At 55.7% G+C, this 12878-nt stretch overlaps 1 pseudogene; it reads left to right on the top strand.

The window, feature by feature from the left end:
- The window catches only part of LOC123042708 (acetylserotonin O-methyltransferase 1-like), a 2905-nt pseudogene extending 1624 nt beyond the window's left edge, over positions 1-1281 (top strand).
- Positions 1282-12878: the final 11597 nt, after the last annotated feature.

Here is a 12878-nt window from a genome sequence, read left to right as displayed (position 1 = left end):
CTTCGCCGAGGAGGTCGAGATCGTGCGCGCGTCCCTCACCGACGCCCAACTCTCCCTCCCCCAGTACGCCGCCGACAACCACGCGGCCTGGGCGGCGTATTTCGAGCGCCGCCAGCACCAGCGATTGGCGTCCATCAACGGCGCGCCGGTGGTCGGCGGCCGGCAGAACAGCGAGGGGGCGCCACCTCTGGTGGGGCGTCCCCGGCCGCACACTCGAGGGCGTGCTCACGTACATCGAGGGCGGCAACGATCCGCCGTTGGCGTAACCCCCGGCGCAGCACCGACGCGTCGGGCCATGGGCGCCAAGGAGGTTCGGGTCCTCCTCCTCCTCTTCCTCCTCCCGATCCTCATCGCACTCCTCCGGCACTCCGGCCCTGCTCGGCGTCAAGGCCGAGCCCGCGGCGGAGTCGCCGCTCGGCCAGCGCACTCGCAGTGCCGGCATCGTCATCAACGTGGGCGGCCGGCGCGCCTCCTCCTTGGCGCCGGTGAAGGCGGAGTTCGACGACGACGACGCGGCCCTAGAATGGGCGCGCCAAGACTCCATTGCGATGGAGAAGGCGCGCCGGGAGAAGGTGAAGGAGCGCCAGCGCGCCGCCCTGCGCCGCTTCGAGGAACGCCGACGCGGCCGCGATGAAGACGGGGTCGTCGTCCTACGCGACAGCGACGACGACGACGACGACGTGCCGCCGCCAGCCCGCCATGGCGACGCCGGGTCCAGCAGGGGCGCCCGCGTCAAGGAGGAGAAGGCCGACGACGACGATGGCGGCGACGACTTCAGCCCCTTTCTTTTTTAGATTAGGTTAATGTAATGAAAATGCGTGAATTTCGCCGAAATTTGCCATGTTTAGCCGAAATTTAACTACTTTCTATCATAACTTCGCCGAACGGCCGTTCTTTTTTTTTAGTACGCGTCTTGGGGCGGCGCCTGGGGGCCGACGGCTGGGGACCGAATCGCCCCAGGGCCATTTTTTGCGCCGGCTCACCCCCAGACGGCGCTTTTAGACGCCCCCTGGGGGGCCAACGGCTGGAGATGCCCTAACAGCCGGTAGAAGCGCCGGGGGGAAGGTGATAATCATCGACGTCGTGATAGGCTCCGGGGTGTCGCGGGACGAAGTTCTTCTTAGGGAGATGCAGGTTCTATATGATGTCTTCATGATGCGCGTTGACGGGACGGATCGAGACGAGCATCAGTGGAGGAAGATCTTCTTTGAGGCCGGCTTCAAGGACTACAAGATCACTCCGATGCTTGGATATCGGTCCATCATTGAAGTCTACCCTTGAAACACGTGCCTGCCAAAACAGAAATAAATAAGATAAATAAGCAGCATGTATGGTTTGGTGTGGTTCGTGCTATCGATCGAATAATGTCTTGCACTAGCAGACTGTTACACAATAATGTGTTGAGTTCTCGTTCATATTACTTGAACCGTTCCTTTTTATTCATGTCCACATTTTTTTACAGAGATTAGAAAATCATCAATAGTGTCCTTGCCCGTAAGACTGTGCGAGCAATTTTCTTTCTGCTAAGAGACGCAATCTGTAGTATGTGCTAGTTTATTGGGCAAATAAGCATGCGAAAAAGTGAGAACTAACGTTTGGGATTTAAAAAAATAAAGGAAAATCGGGTAAATAACACTCAAATAATTATTAAGAGCCCCTCGCTACTTGCTTGGTTGAAAGACGAATAATCTATTTCATAAAGTGTCAAATGTTCGTTAAAAAATAGATTAGCAAAGGTGTGGAAGCTTCATGATTATCATTTAGATGGAAATATGTTAGTACCCGTCGTGATCATGAATCTCATGTGGATTTCGATTCTTTGCGATGGACTCATTCATTTAATTTATCTATACCCCATGAACGGGATGACCATGTTCATACAAGCTGCGGTATTTGCTCAGGGATGAGCAAAACTCTAAACTTGGGGGAGTAGATGAGTCCAATTTCTTACCACTTTTTATCTTATGTTTTGTGTTGCAGATGTAGGTTTTGTTGGAATTTTAACGCGTTCCCGCACATCTTTTTGTCTGTTTTACAAAGATCCAATTCTAGGAAGAGTTTTGAGGCATTAGGAGAAAATCTCAAGAAAAGGGGGGTGAACATCACGTTAATTTACAGATAGAAAGCTACCATATGAAGCCATGGTCATACGGGAGGAATACCAGTCGCACAGGGTGGGTCCAGAGGAGTAGACGACGCCCGGTACGAGCTTGAGCGATCATACCAGCTGTCGCCGCCTTCCCTTGGTGGACTATATTACCTTTGTGTCTTTAGATCGGGAGGAGAATACACAGAGACATCAGAAACTCCACCAGAATGCTAAACCTTAGCCTCCGAAAGGGATCCGAAGAGGGAATCAACAAGAAGGGCTCCGCCATGCAATCACCTAACTCAAGGAGATTCCTACATCAACCATCGCCATCACCCCCTCCCCCCATTCCATTCTCGTTAGTACCGAACCCTAATGGATTCTCGCGCGTATTACTTTGATCTATCATTCATGACTATCACAATTGTCCATAAAGATGTCAGTTGTGTTCTATGTCTAAGTAATCCCTAGCAATCAGGGATATTGAGGAACCCTAGTATGTCAAAGCCGATACGATATGAAATCCAAAAAATGAGAAGAAAAAAAGAATCTTGTACGTGCCTAGGGTATTGAGTAGATGTTCCTTTTCTGAAAACTATCATTTGTAATCTAAAATGAATAACAAAAAGATTGCTATTTGAGCAAGGCTCTGCATGTTGGAAGAACATAACTTATGCATCTCAACCCCCTTACACTTTAAACTAGTGTATATCAGGTATTGGTTATACAAGACCATCTCTCTTCTAACCAAGAAAGTCTAGAAGTGAGCATGATCAGACTCTTGTTGTCTCAATGAAGGACCATTGATCTTATTACAGTTCCACATGATGCTATAGTAGCTAGACATATTTATGCCTGTCGGGCAGAGAACAATAGCTAACTGTGTGTTGGTCATGCATTCCTCCTACAAATATTGCTAGTGTTGTGACTGCAGACTGTAACACCCCCATTTGATCAATGAATTCCTTCCTCCGAAAATGTAATCATACTGCATGGTGACTAATCTTCAAATTATTCCAAAGAAAAGAATAGTACTCCTGTTGAAGCTTTTCCTTCCGACACCAGTTCTTCATCCATGGCCTACTCAATCAAACCCATGTGGCCATTCTCCAACCAATCATATCGCCATGATTTCATTGGGTCTCTTTCTTGAAGCAAAAGATGTAATCTTTGTTTCAAACCAAACAACAAAAAGATGGAGTTACTAGTATTCAAGAATATAATCTTTCTCTTAAACCAAACCACAAAAGCAAACAATTTGCAATCTTTTTTTTGTAATTTGGGAACAATATTTGGAATTCCCAAACATTTTTTTCAAATTCTCAAACATGTTTTGAAATACACAAACACTTTATCCGAATTTCGGACTTTTTAATTGAACTTTTCTTAAGCCAGGGTCATTTTTGAAATCGTGAATATTTTTTGAAATTCAGAACTTTTTTTTTCAATTTTCAATTTTGAAATTTAGAATAACTTTCAAATTCAAAGACATCTTTTTGAATGAACTTTCGTTTTTGAAGATCATGAACTTTTTTTAAGGTTTTTGTTTTTAATTTTGCGAACATGTTTCTGTAATTCATGAACCAGTTATGAAATTCGGAACATTTGATTTCATGAATTGTTTTTGGTTTCACTAACATTTTTCATTTCCAATAATTTTTTCCTATATTTTATAAAAAAAATACTAAATATAGAAAAACCCGAAGGATAATTAAAAAAACTAAAAAAGGTTAAAAATAACACACCCGAGCCCAGTGGTACCCTCTGGACAGAGCCTATTTGCCGCTCAAAGGCAGCAAATAGTCAAGTGCCCATGTGCCCTTCATTCGCTGGCTATTCTGGGTTTTTTTTTCATGGATTCTTTTTCATAAATTCAAATTTCCAAAAAAGTTCTAATTCCAAATCTTGTGTGTAATTTCGAAAATGATCATGCTTTTCAAAATGTGCTCACAATTTCAAAAAAAATGTCCACAATTCATGAAATGTTTTGCTCAAGTTTCCAAAAAGTGTTCAAATTTTTCAAATTTTGTTCAATTTTCAAAAATGTGTTCACATTTCCAAAAAAATTGCTTGGAACTTGATTTTTTTGCTATTTTATATTTTTGTTCATGTTCTCAAATTTTGTTCACGTCCTTAGAAAAAAATCAATATTTTAAAAAAATGTTGACAATTTTTGAAAAAATCACATTAAAGAAACATGATTTAAATTTTTTACTTTTTTCAAATTTGTTCAATTTTTCTCACATCAATAAAAATGGTTGGGAATTCAAAATTTCTTGACAATTCCAAAAAGTACTCACATTTTTTAAAATACAAATTCGTGTATAAAAAATTGTTCATGTTTTCCAAATTTTGTTCACTTTTTAAATACTGGCTAAAAACAACAACTGGTTGTTTGGGTTAAAACAGACAGAAAATCGAACAGAAAAGATAAAAAGTAGCTTCATTGGCAAACTGGACCGGCCCATTTGTGTAGGCTTCAGCGAAGCCACTCCTAGTTAACTGTCGGAGTAAATGACCACGGGTAGCCTTGCCGGCCTCCCTTGGCTCTTCAAAACGTTGGGCCGACTGCGCCCCTCAAGCCTCCAAGACAAAGGGACGCCTTCCTGTGGCCGGTTGTGACTCGGCCGACTGCAGGAAGGCAGTAGAGATAAGAGTACCAGCCTAGAGTGGACCGACTCCTAGTAGGCGGCTACCAGAGTAGCCGACCTCTAGTAGGCGGCCCATCCCATATAAACCTCAGAGTTTGCACCCACGTAACAGCGATAAGATGGGACGTGGCTACAGTGAAGACTGCCACACCCGAATCCCGGAGCGGGCATGGCTACAGTGCGTCGTACCGGTCGGCCATCCTCCGCCCGGCGCGACACTGTTGCCATGTTGACCATGACATCACCCACGACGGACTATCAGTACGGCTCGTAGGTGGCGGGTCCCTCATGCCAGTGAGCTCCCCCCAAGGCGGTCAGGTCAGTCCAGTCGGCTTGAGGGGAAGCCGGCTCCCAGCAGACGGCCGACCCTTCCCTAGGTGTTCGTGCACCATCAAGCGGATGAGACGGGGTAAGGCTACAGTAAGCGCCCGCCAGGCGGCGGTACTGTAGCCATGCTTGCCCCGATGAAGCCATCGTCATCAAGGGCGATGCGATAGTAACGAGCCACCGACAAGACCCCCAAACGGTGGGCCCGGCCTGTCGACTAGGAAGCCGGCAGCCGGTGGGACCCACTAGTCGGCAGGCCCCAGCAGCCGGTGGAGAAGCCGGCGCCGATAGACACTGATGGCTTGGACCCACGTCAAGCCGGATTACCATTGTACCCTTCGGGGTAGGCCTATATAAACCCCCCCAGGGCACCCATGCAAAGGGTGGAGCTCTTAGGGTTTCACACACACATATAGAGAGAAGAGGATAGCTAGCCTTGCCCTTCTTCTTCCTCTAGCAAACAGCTCAAGGAGCCTCTTGTAGCTACTTACTGATTTAGTGATCATGCGGAGACCCGTAGAGCATGACTAAGGGTATTATCTCCTAGGAGAGCCCCAAACTTGGGTAAGATCCGCCGGCGTGCATGTCTTCGCCTTATCCCGCTTCCAGGCACCGGCGACGTCTTACTGGTTCCCGCTATGATTAGCCATCCTTTGGCATATGTCGCACCATCCACCCAACATTTGGCGCCCAGCATGGGGCCAGGTGCACCGTCGTCCGGAGACCTACTCTGGACGGGAACCTTGTTCCTCCCCAGCGAGCGTAGCCAGCCCGGCACGCCCGATGGCGCTTGCCCTGACGTACTGCACGGTGTCGACGCCGCCTGTGCAGCGAGCCACCTCACCAATCTTCTCGGTGAGGTTCACATCACCGATGTGCCTGCGCCAGGCGCGGGCACGCCCATTTCCGAGAGCTGCCTCATTGACCTCCTTGGCAAGCTCGTCATCACCAACGAGCCCACCTCCGACCTGGAGTCGATCGGCTCCACAGATCAAATGCTTGTCGACTCCGACATAGCATCCCTCGACGCCTTCCCCACCAACGTGCTGGTAATCGATGACCCTCTTCCTCGCGGCGACAGCGGTGGCAGCACCATCACCGAGGTGCTGGTCATTAGCCATGACGCCACCTCCGGTGAGAACTCCCGTGACGCCCTGCAAACGGCGCTGCACGACTTGTCCGCGCCCATTCCAGCGAACGCCAACATCGAGACACTGGAGGCTAGCCGCCTCGCCCTCATCGAGAACGGCAAGAAGATAGCTACCATGAGACGCCTCACCGAAGCCTATCAACGTGAGGTTGATCATGCCGCCTCCGGCACGCCAGCTGCTGGAGGGCCTAGCCGGCTTGGCACTGTCAAGAAGCACGGCGCGGCCATCGCCAGCATGCTGGGAGCCGACCGCCCGGTCTACGCCATGCCGCTCGAGAACTTGCATGCCGCCCAGGCAGCAGCAGACGAGCTGGAAGGATTGGGTGGAGACGAGCTACGCTGCATGACGCGACACATCCAGCAGCTCATTGATGCAGCAGCAGAGCTGCAAGAAGCCGGCGCCCGCGCCAAGAATCCTCCGCCTCGCCGAGAGCATGGTGCAACCTCTCGGATGCCGACTGCAGGCGGCGCCCGCGAGCAAAAGGATAAGGAGCCAGCTACAAGCCGCAGCCGGACGCGCTTCACCATCGAGTGCGATGAAGACGGCCGCCCACGAGCTGGTGGAGCGGCAAGGTGACAACCCGCCCCCCCCCCTCCGCCTCGTGGTCGGCGATATCCTTCTCCGCCGCCTATTGGGCATCCCACGCTCAGCGACCGGCTAGGCCGCCGCAAAGGAGTCGGCGAGAATGACGCCCGCCACCAGATCGACCGCCTAGCACGATCCCTGGCGCTACAAGAAGAAGATGATGTCGGCCCGCCTTGTTTTGGCCCCCACATCCGCGACGAGCCCTTCCCCAAAGGGTTCTCGCTCCCAAGAGACACGCCCAAGTAAAACAGCTCGGTGAAGCCAGAAGATTGGTTGATAGACTACTCCACCGCAGTCAGCATCACGAACAACAATAGGCGTGTTGCCGTAAAGTACGTCCCCCTCATGCTTTAGGGCACGACGCGTACCTGGTTGAACAACCTTAGGCCCTACAGCATCAACAGCTGGCTGGATTTCATAAAGGTCTTCAACCGCAACTTCACCAGCACGTACAAGCGGGCGCCCAAGCCCCGCCAACTCTCCTTGTGCGTCCAAGGCCCGACCGACTCCAGCCGCGACTACCTGACGCACTGGGCCGAGCTCCACAACTCCTGCGAAGGCGTGCATGAGGTGCAAGCCATAGAGTACTTCACCACCGGGTGCCGAGAAGGCACCCTCCTCAAGCACTGGTTCTCTGCGATGAGCTGGCTACACTCGACGAGCTGCTGATCATAGCGGACAAGTACGCCATAGTCGACTCCTCAATGAAGTCGGAGCTCCAGGTGGACACCTCCAGAAAGGTGCTACCTCCAGCTCCCAAGACACCGGCTGGTGATACCAACCGGCGCCCGCATCAGAAGGACAACAAGCGCAAGACCCTGATGCCGGCTTCCACCAGCCGGCAGGTGGCCATAGTTGAAGACGAGAAGCCAGAAGGGAAGCCTATGCCCAAACATCATAAAGGCGGCAGGCCGGCTTGGCAGCCTGCCTTCTCCTATGTCGGGGGTTGGATACGACATATGCCAAAGGATGGCTTATCATGGTGGGAGCGAGTAGAACGTCGCCGGTGCCTGGAAGCGGGATGAGGCGAAGACATGCACGCCGGCGGAACTTACCCAGCTTCAGGGCTCTCCTAGGAGATAACACCCCTACTGCTGCTCTGCGGGGTCTCCGCATGATCACTCAAGCAAGGTGACTACAATGGTGCTCCTAGAGCTGTTTCGGGAGGCAGGAGAGGGCAAGGCTAGCTCTCTCCTCCCGTGCTATCTGGTCTATCTCTATTCAGGTCCGAACCCTTTGCATGGGTGCCCCGAGGGGTTTATATAGGCCTACCCCCCGGGGGTACAATAGTAATCCGGCTAGGCGCGGGTCCCAGCCATCTGTCTCTCAGGCCGCCGTCCTTCCCGCCGGCTTCTGGGGCCCGCCGACTGGCGGGTCCCGCGGACAGGCTTGATACTGTAGCGGCACTCCTGATGACGCAGGCTCGGTCATCGGGTCGTGGCAACAGTGCCGCCATCTATCGGGCGATCACTGTCGCCATTCCCCATCTTATCTGATTAATGGCTCGTGGGGCCCCGGGAGGGGTCGGCCGACTCCAGGGAGGCCGACTCCCACAGGTCCGTCTTCAGGTTGCCCAGGCCGCCTTCGGCCCACCCACTGACAGGCGGCCCCACCGCCTTCGGATCATACAGGCCGGCGTCATGGGCATAGTGTACTGCGTACTGTGGCTGAGATCAGGGCAGGCATGGCAACAGTGCCGCATCTCACCGGAGATCTTCCAGTGATACGGCTCACTGTAGCCATGCCGGCCCTTCGTAAGCAGGGGGAAACGGCCATGCCGTGACCGTACCCCGTGTCGTACTTCGGGATAAGGGAGGAGTCCTGGGCCGACTCTCCATAGTCAGCCTCTCTGGAAGTCGCCAGCTTGGAGTCGGCTTATCTGGGAGTCGACGTCTGGGACTCAGCATATTTTGGAGTCGCTCCTGGGACTCGGCCTGAGGGGCGCGGCCTGCCCCGATGTCTTGAAATGTCCTGGGGCCCGGGTTAGCCTACCCGTGGCCCATTACTCCGATAGTAGTCCCCGAAGCTGGTGAAGCCCGGCGGTCGCTGCATTGTGGGGCTTCAACAGCTTCAATCTTTATAAGTGCAGACTCTGGGACTCGGCTGCCGTCTTCCCTTGGGCCGACTGTCGAAAGTCGGAGCTTCGGTGAAGAGCCTCAGTTCGAAAGTCGCGGCGGGAAGCCAGGAGGCGTGCCTGATACGCTTCCCCGCGGCCATCAGGGCGGTCCTATCGCGTGGCGCCACGGGGGGAGAATAGTCTGCCTGCCCACGCGCGTGACGGGACGGGCCGTCAGGCGGGACCCGCCACTACCGCGCCTCGGCATACGAACGGATCCGTTGCAGCCGAGGACGGTTGGTTTTCCCATGTCGTTACTGCGTGCAGTAACTTCGTGGGTAAATCATGGGGCGGCGTGGGGCATCGTGCGCAGTTAATCCCACGCCCGCCCCCTCGGCTTCTCAGCCCACAGGGCTATAAGTAGGCGGGGGGAAGCGGAGCGGCACAGCTCGCGCGCCCTTCTTCCCCGCTCCCCCGCCTCATCTTGCTTTCTCTCCTTCCTTCCTCCGCCGTTGAGCCAGAGCACACCATACCGCGGCGATGAGCTCTTCCTCCGCCGCGGCCCCTGCCGTGCGCTCCGGCGTATGGGACGGCTCGGAGGTAGAGGAAGAACACATCGAGTTCCTCCGCCGGACACGCCGTCTCCCCAGCGCGGACCTCGTGCGTGCCCGCGCCGCGTCGGATGGGGAAATCCGGCCGGCGCCGGAAGAGGGCAAGCGGGTCGTCTTCCGCTCGCACCTTATGTGCGGCCTGGGGCTGCCGGCGAGCGGCTTCTTCCGCTCGTTCCTGGAGTTCCACAGTCTTCGGCCGCACCACCTCACTCCGAACACGATGGTGTTGCTCTCCGCCTTCGCCACTCTGTGCGAAGGTTTCCTCGGTGTTCTCCCCACCATCGAGCTGTGGGGAGAATTATTCTCTTCTAAGCTCGGCACGCACATCGCCGGCGTGCCGGCCCAGTGCGGCGCCTTCATCGCGATGCGGCGCTCGACGGCCAACAACCCCTTTCCTCCCATCACGCTGATCAAGTCAGTGAAGATGTGGTAGCGCTCGTATTTCTACGTGAAGAACATCGCCTCCGACGGCGACTGGGTCAACCTGCCGCCCTACAACGCCACTCCCCTGACCGGGAGGCTCCCCAGCTGGTCCCACCGAGTCAAGTCGCTGTCCCTCGCCGGAGCCGCCACCGTAGCGCGACTCCGAGTCTTGATACAGTCGGAGGGACTCGTCGGGGCCGACTTGCTGGCCGCCTTCGTGGCGCGCCGAGTTCTCCCGCTCCAAGGCCGGCCTCACCTGATCTGTCAAATGAGCGGCCTCCGAGACCCAAGTCGGATGAGCACCAAGGAGATGCCCCGCAAGGAGGTGGCAAATATGGTGAATTACATCGCGCACTGCGAGTACGAGGAGGACTGGCAGTTCGGCAAGGAGCCGTACTCGCGCGACAACCCTCCACCAGTGGTAAGTCGCGTCTCCCTACTGTTTTGTCTTTTTTCCGCAGCCGACTCCGGCTTCTGACTCTTGTTGGCTTCTTCTGAACTAGAATCCTCTTATGCAGCCTGCCGCCGGCGCCACGAGACAGCCCTGCGAGTATGTTCCCGACCGCGCGGAGAGCGACGTCGAGGACCCCGACTTGGGGGCGGCGGCGATGGAAGCCGACGCCGAAGGCGGGGGAGAAGGAGCGGAAGGCGACTTCAGGCCCTCGGCCACCTTCGCCGACTGGCCTGATGACGACGCCGAAGGCGAAGTCGCTCCGCGCCACCAGCTGAGGATCGGCCCGTCGGGCGATGGCTCCTCCGCCGGCCAAGGCGGCGGCGCGAAGAGGCGTCACGTCGGGCCGAGTGCGCCCGGCGGAAAATTTAAGAAGTTCAAGAGGGCGGCCGCCGTGACCAGACGAGAGAAGGCGGCCACGAAGGCAAACCGCTTCCGAAGGGAAGTGAGAAGGCCGCCGCTAGTATCCGCGTAAGTCTTCACGCTCTTTTATTTTCTTTGTTGAATCTTGTCCGAGTCTTCGTTTATGTACTCCCTCCATTCTTCTTCAGGGCCCCTCTTTCTCTTGAGAGAGTCGCCGTCCCCTCCGTCATGGGGTCGGCAGAGACGTCCGCCAATACTCGGCGGCCCGACCCTGCCGCCGACCTCCGGGAGACGACGGAGCGGAATGCGCGGGAGAAGCGCGAGGAGGAGGAGGCCGACCGTTTGCAGAAGGCGGAGGCCGACAGGGCGGCCGCCTTCGCCCAGAAAAAGCTGGATGATGCCGAAGCCGCCCTTGCGGCGAGATGGCGTGCCGAGGAGGCCGCGCTTCGCCGATCGGCGATGCTCGTCCCCCCACTATCGTCTGCACCGCCGCCTCCGGAGTTCATGGGGCAGACCGGGGGAGCCGGCACCGAGAACCCCGTCGCGGAGAAGGAGAGCGGTGAGGCCTCCATGTCGGACGCTCTCGTGCCTCCACCGCCGCCTCCACCGCCGTTTGGGAGACCGCACGGCAAACAGCCGGTGGATCCGTCGGAGCCGCCGGCCATGGACGAGGCTAAAGCGCGGCTGCTTCTCCAAGTCGCCTCGCCGGTGCGTCATCGTCTTGAGAGGGCGACCTCGGCGCCTTGTCCTTGGGAGACCGGCTTTGCTGGCTCGGCAACCCTAGACGCCGAGGCCACAAGCGCCGCGCCCACCGGGTGGGTGCGCGGAGGCGGCACCGGGCCGTTAAATCAACTGCTCCTGGAAGTCCAGGCAAAGCTGCGGGCCGAGGGCGACGTCCTTCAAGCCTGCACCAGAGCGCATCTGGCCGCACGAACGGCCGTCCGAGTAAGTTTCTTTCCCTTTGGATTCTTGTTTGTTTCTCTGTGGGGGCGCGCCAGCGCACCCACTGGGTGTAGTCCCCGAGTTCCGGGCCGGCTGCTGAGCGGGCCGTTCGGAACTCCCTCTGGCGAGTTCCAAACACTAACTTTGTCTTCAATGACTTATTGCAGGAGTATCACAACCTCCGCGCCACTGCCTTCAACCGCAATGTTGAGGAGTTGAGCAAGCGGGCTGCCGACTTGTCGGAAAGCCGGAGTGAGTTCTTCTTCTTCGCGGGGGCGCGCTGGCGCACCCGCGGGCTGTAGTCCCCGAGATTCGGGCCGACTGCTGAGCAGTCGGGCCAGATCTTCCCGACGATCTTTTTTGCTAACGACTTATTTTGTCTCTTCTTTGCTCCTTAGAAGCCAACGCCGTTCTTCAGGAGCAGCTGGGCGAGGCCAATACCGCCCGTCGTGCCAAGGAGGAGGAGTGTGGCAAGCTCGCCACGAAACGCGACCTGCTGGCGGCGCAGCTGGCCGAGCAGAAGGAGCTGCTCAAGAAGGCGCAGGACGAGGCCGACAAGAGGGAGACCGCACTCCTGGCCGAGTTTGAGAGCGAGCGCTCCTCCTGGACTGACAGGGAGGCGATGCTGACCTCCGGCTTCCACGAGATCGAGGATATCATTGATGGTAAGTTTCTTTCGCTTCTTCGGGCTTCCGACTATGTGTCAGGCCGACTTCTGATTTTTCGACTTGCTTCTTTTTGTCTTGGCAGACTTCTTCCCTGGTCATTCGCAGGCAGTTCCTCTGGCCATCGAGGCTGCTCGTGAGGCGCGAAGGGCAAACGGTGAGGAGATCGCCGCTAATGCCCCCCGAACCGTCGAAGAGCAACTTCTGAGCATTGAAGCCCGTCTTCGTCCGGCTTACCGGCTGATGCGCCGGCTTCAGTGTGCTGGCGCCCAGGCGGTGGCCGCCTTGTGGCCAGGCACGCCGGCTCTGCGCACCGCCAGCCGAACTGCCGACTGGCTGGAGGTCGCTGCCGGCCGTCTTGAGGCTTGGAAGGGCTCCTCGGCCTGGGCCGGAGCGCGCCGGGCCTTGGAGTTCGTCAAGGCGTGGTATCCAGGGCTGGACCTGGACCGTCTGGCCGCCTTCCGTTCAGAAGCCCAGGCCGAGCTGGAGGCCGTGGAATGCGCCCTTATCGAGCGTGCAGCGGCCATCGTCGAGTACACGGACACCAGTGTCTTCGTCCCCGAG

Source organism: Triticum aestivum, chromosome 2B, assembly GCF_018294505.1.
Source record: "Triticum aestivum cultivar Chinese Spring chromosome 2B, IWGSC CS RefSeq v2.1, whole genome shotgun sequence".
Classification (NCBI taxonomy): Eukaryota; Viridiplantae; Streptophyta; class Magnoliopsida; order Poales; family Poaceae; genus Triticum; species Triticum aestivum.
This window is presented reverse-complemented; position numbering and strand designations above follow the sequence as displayed.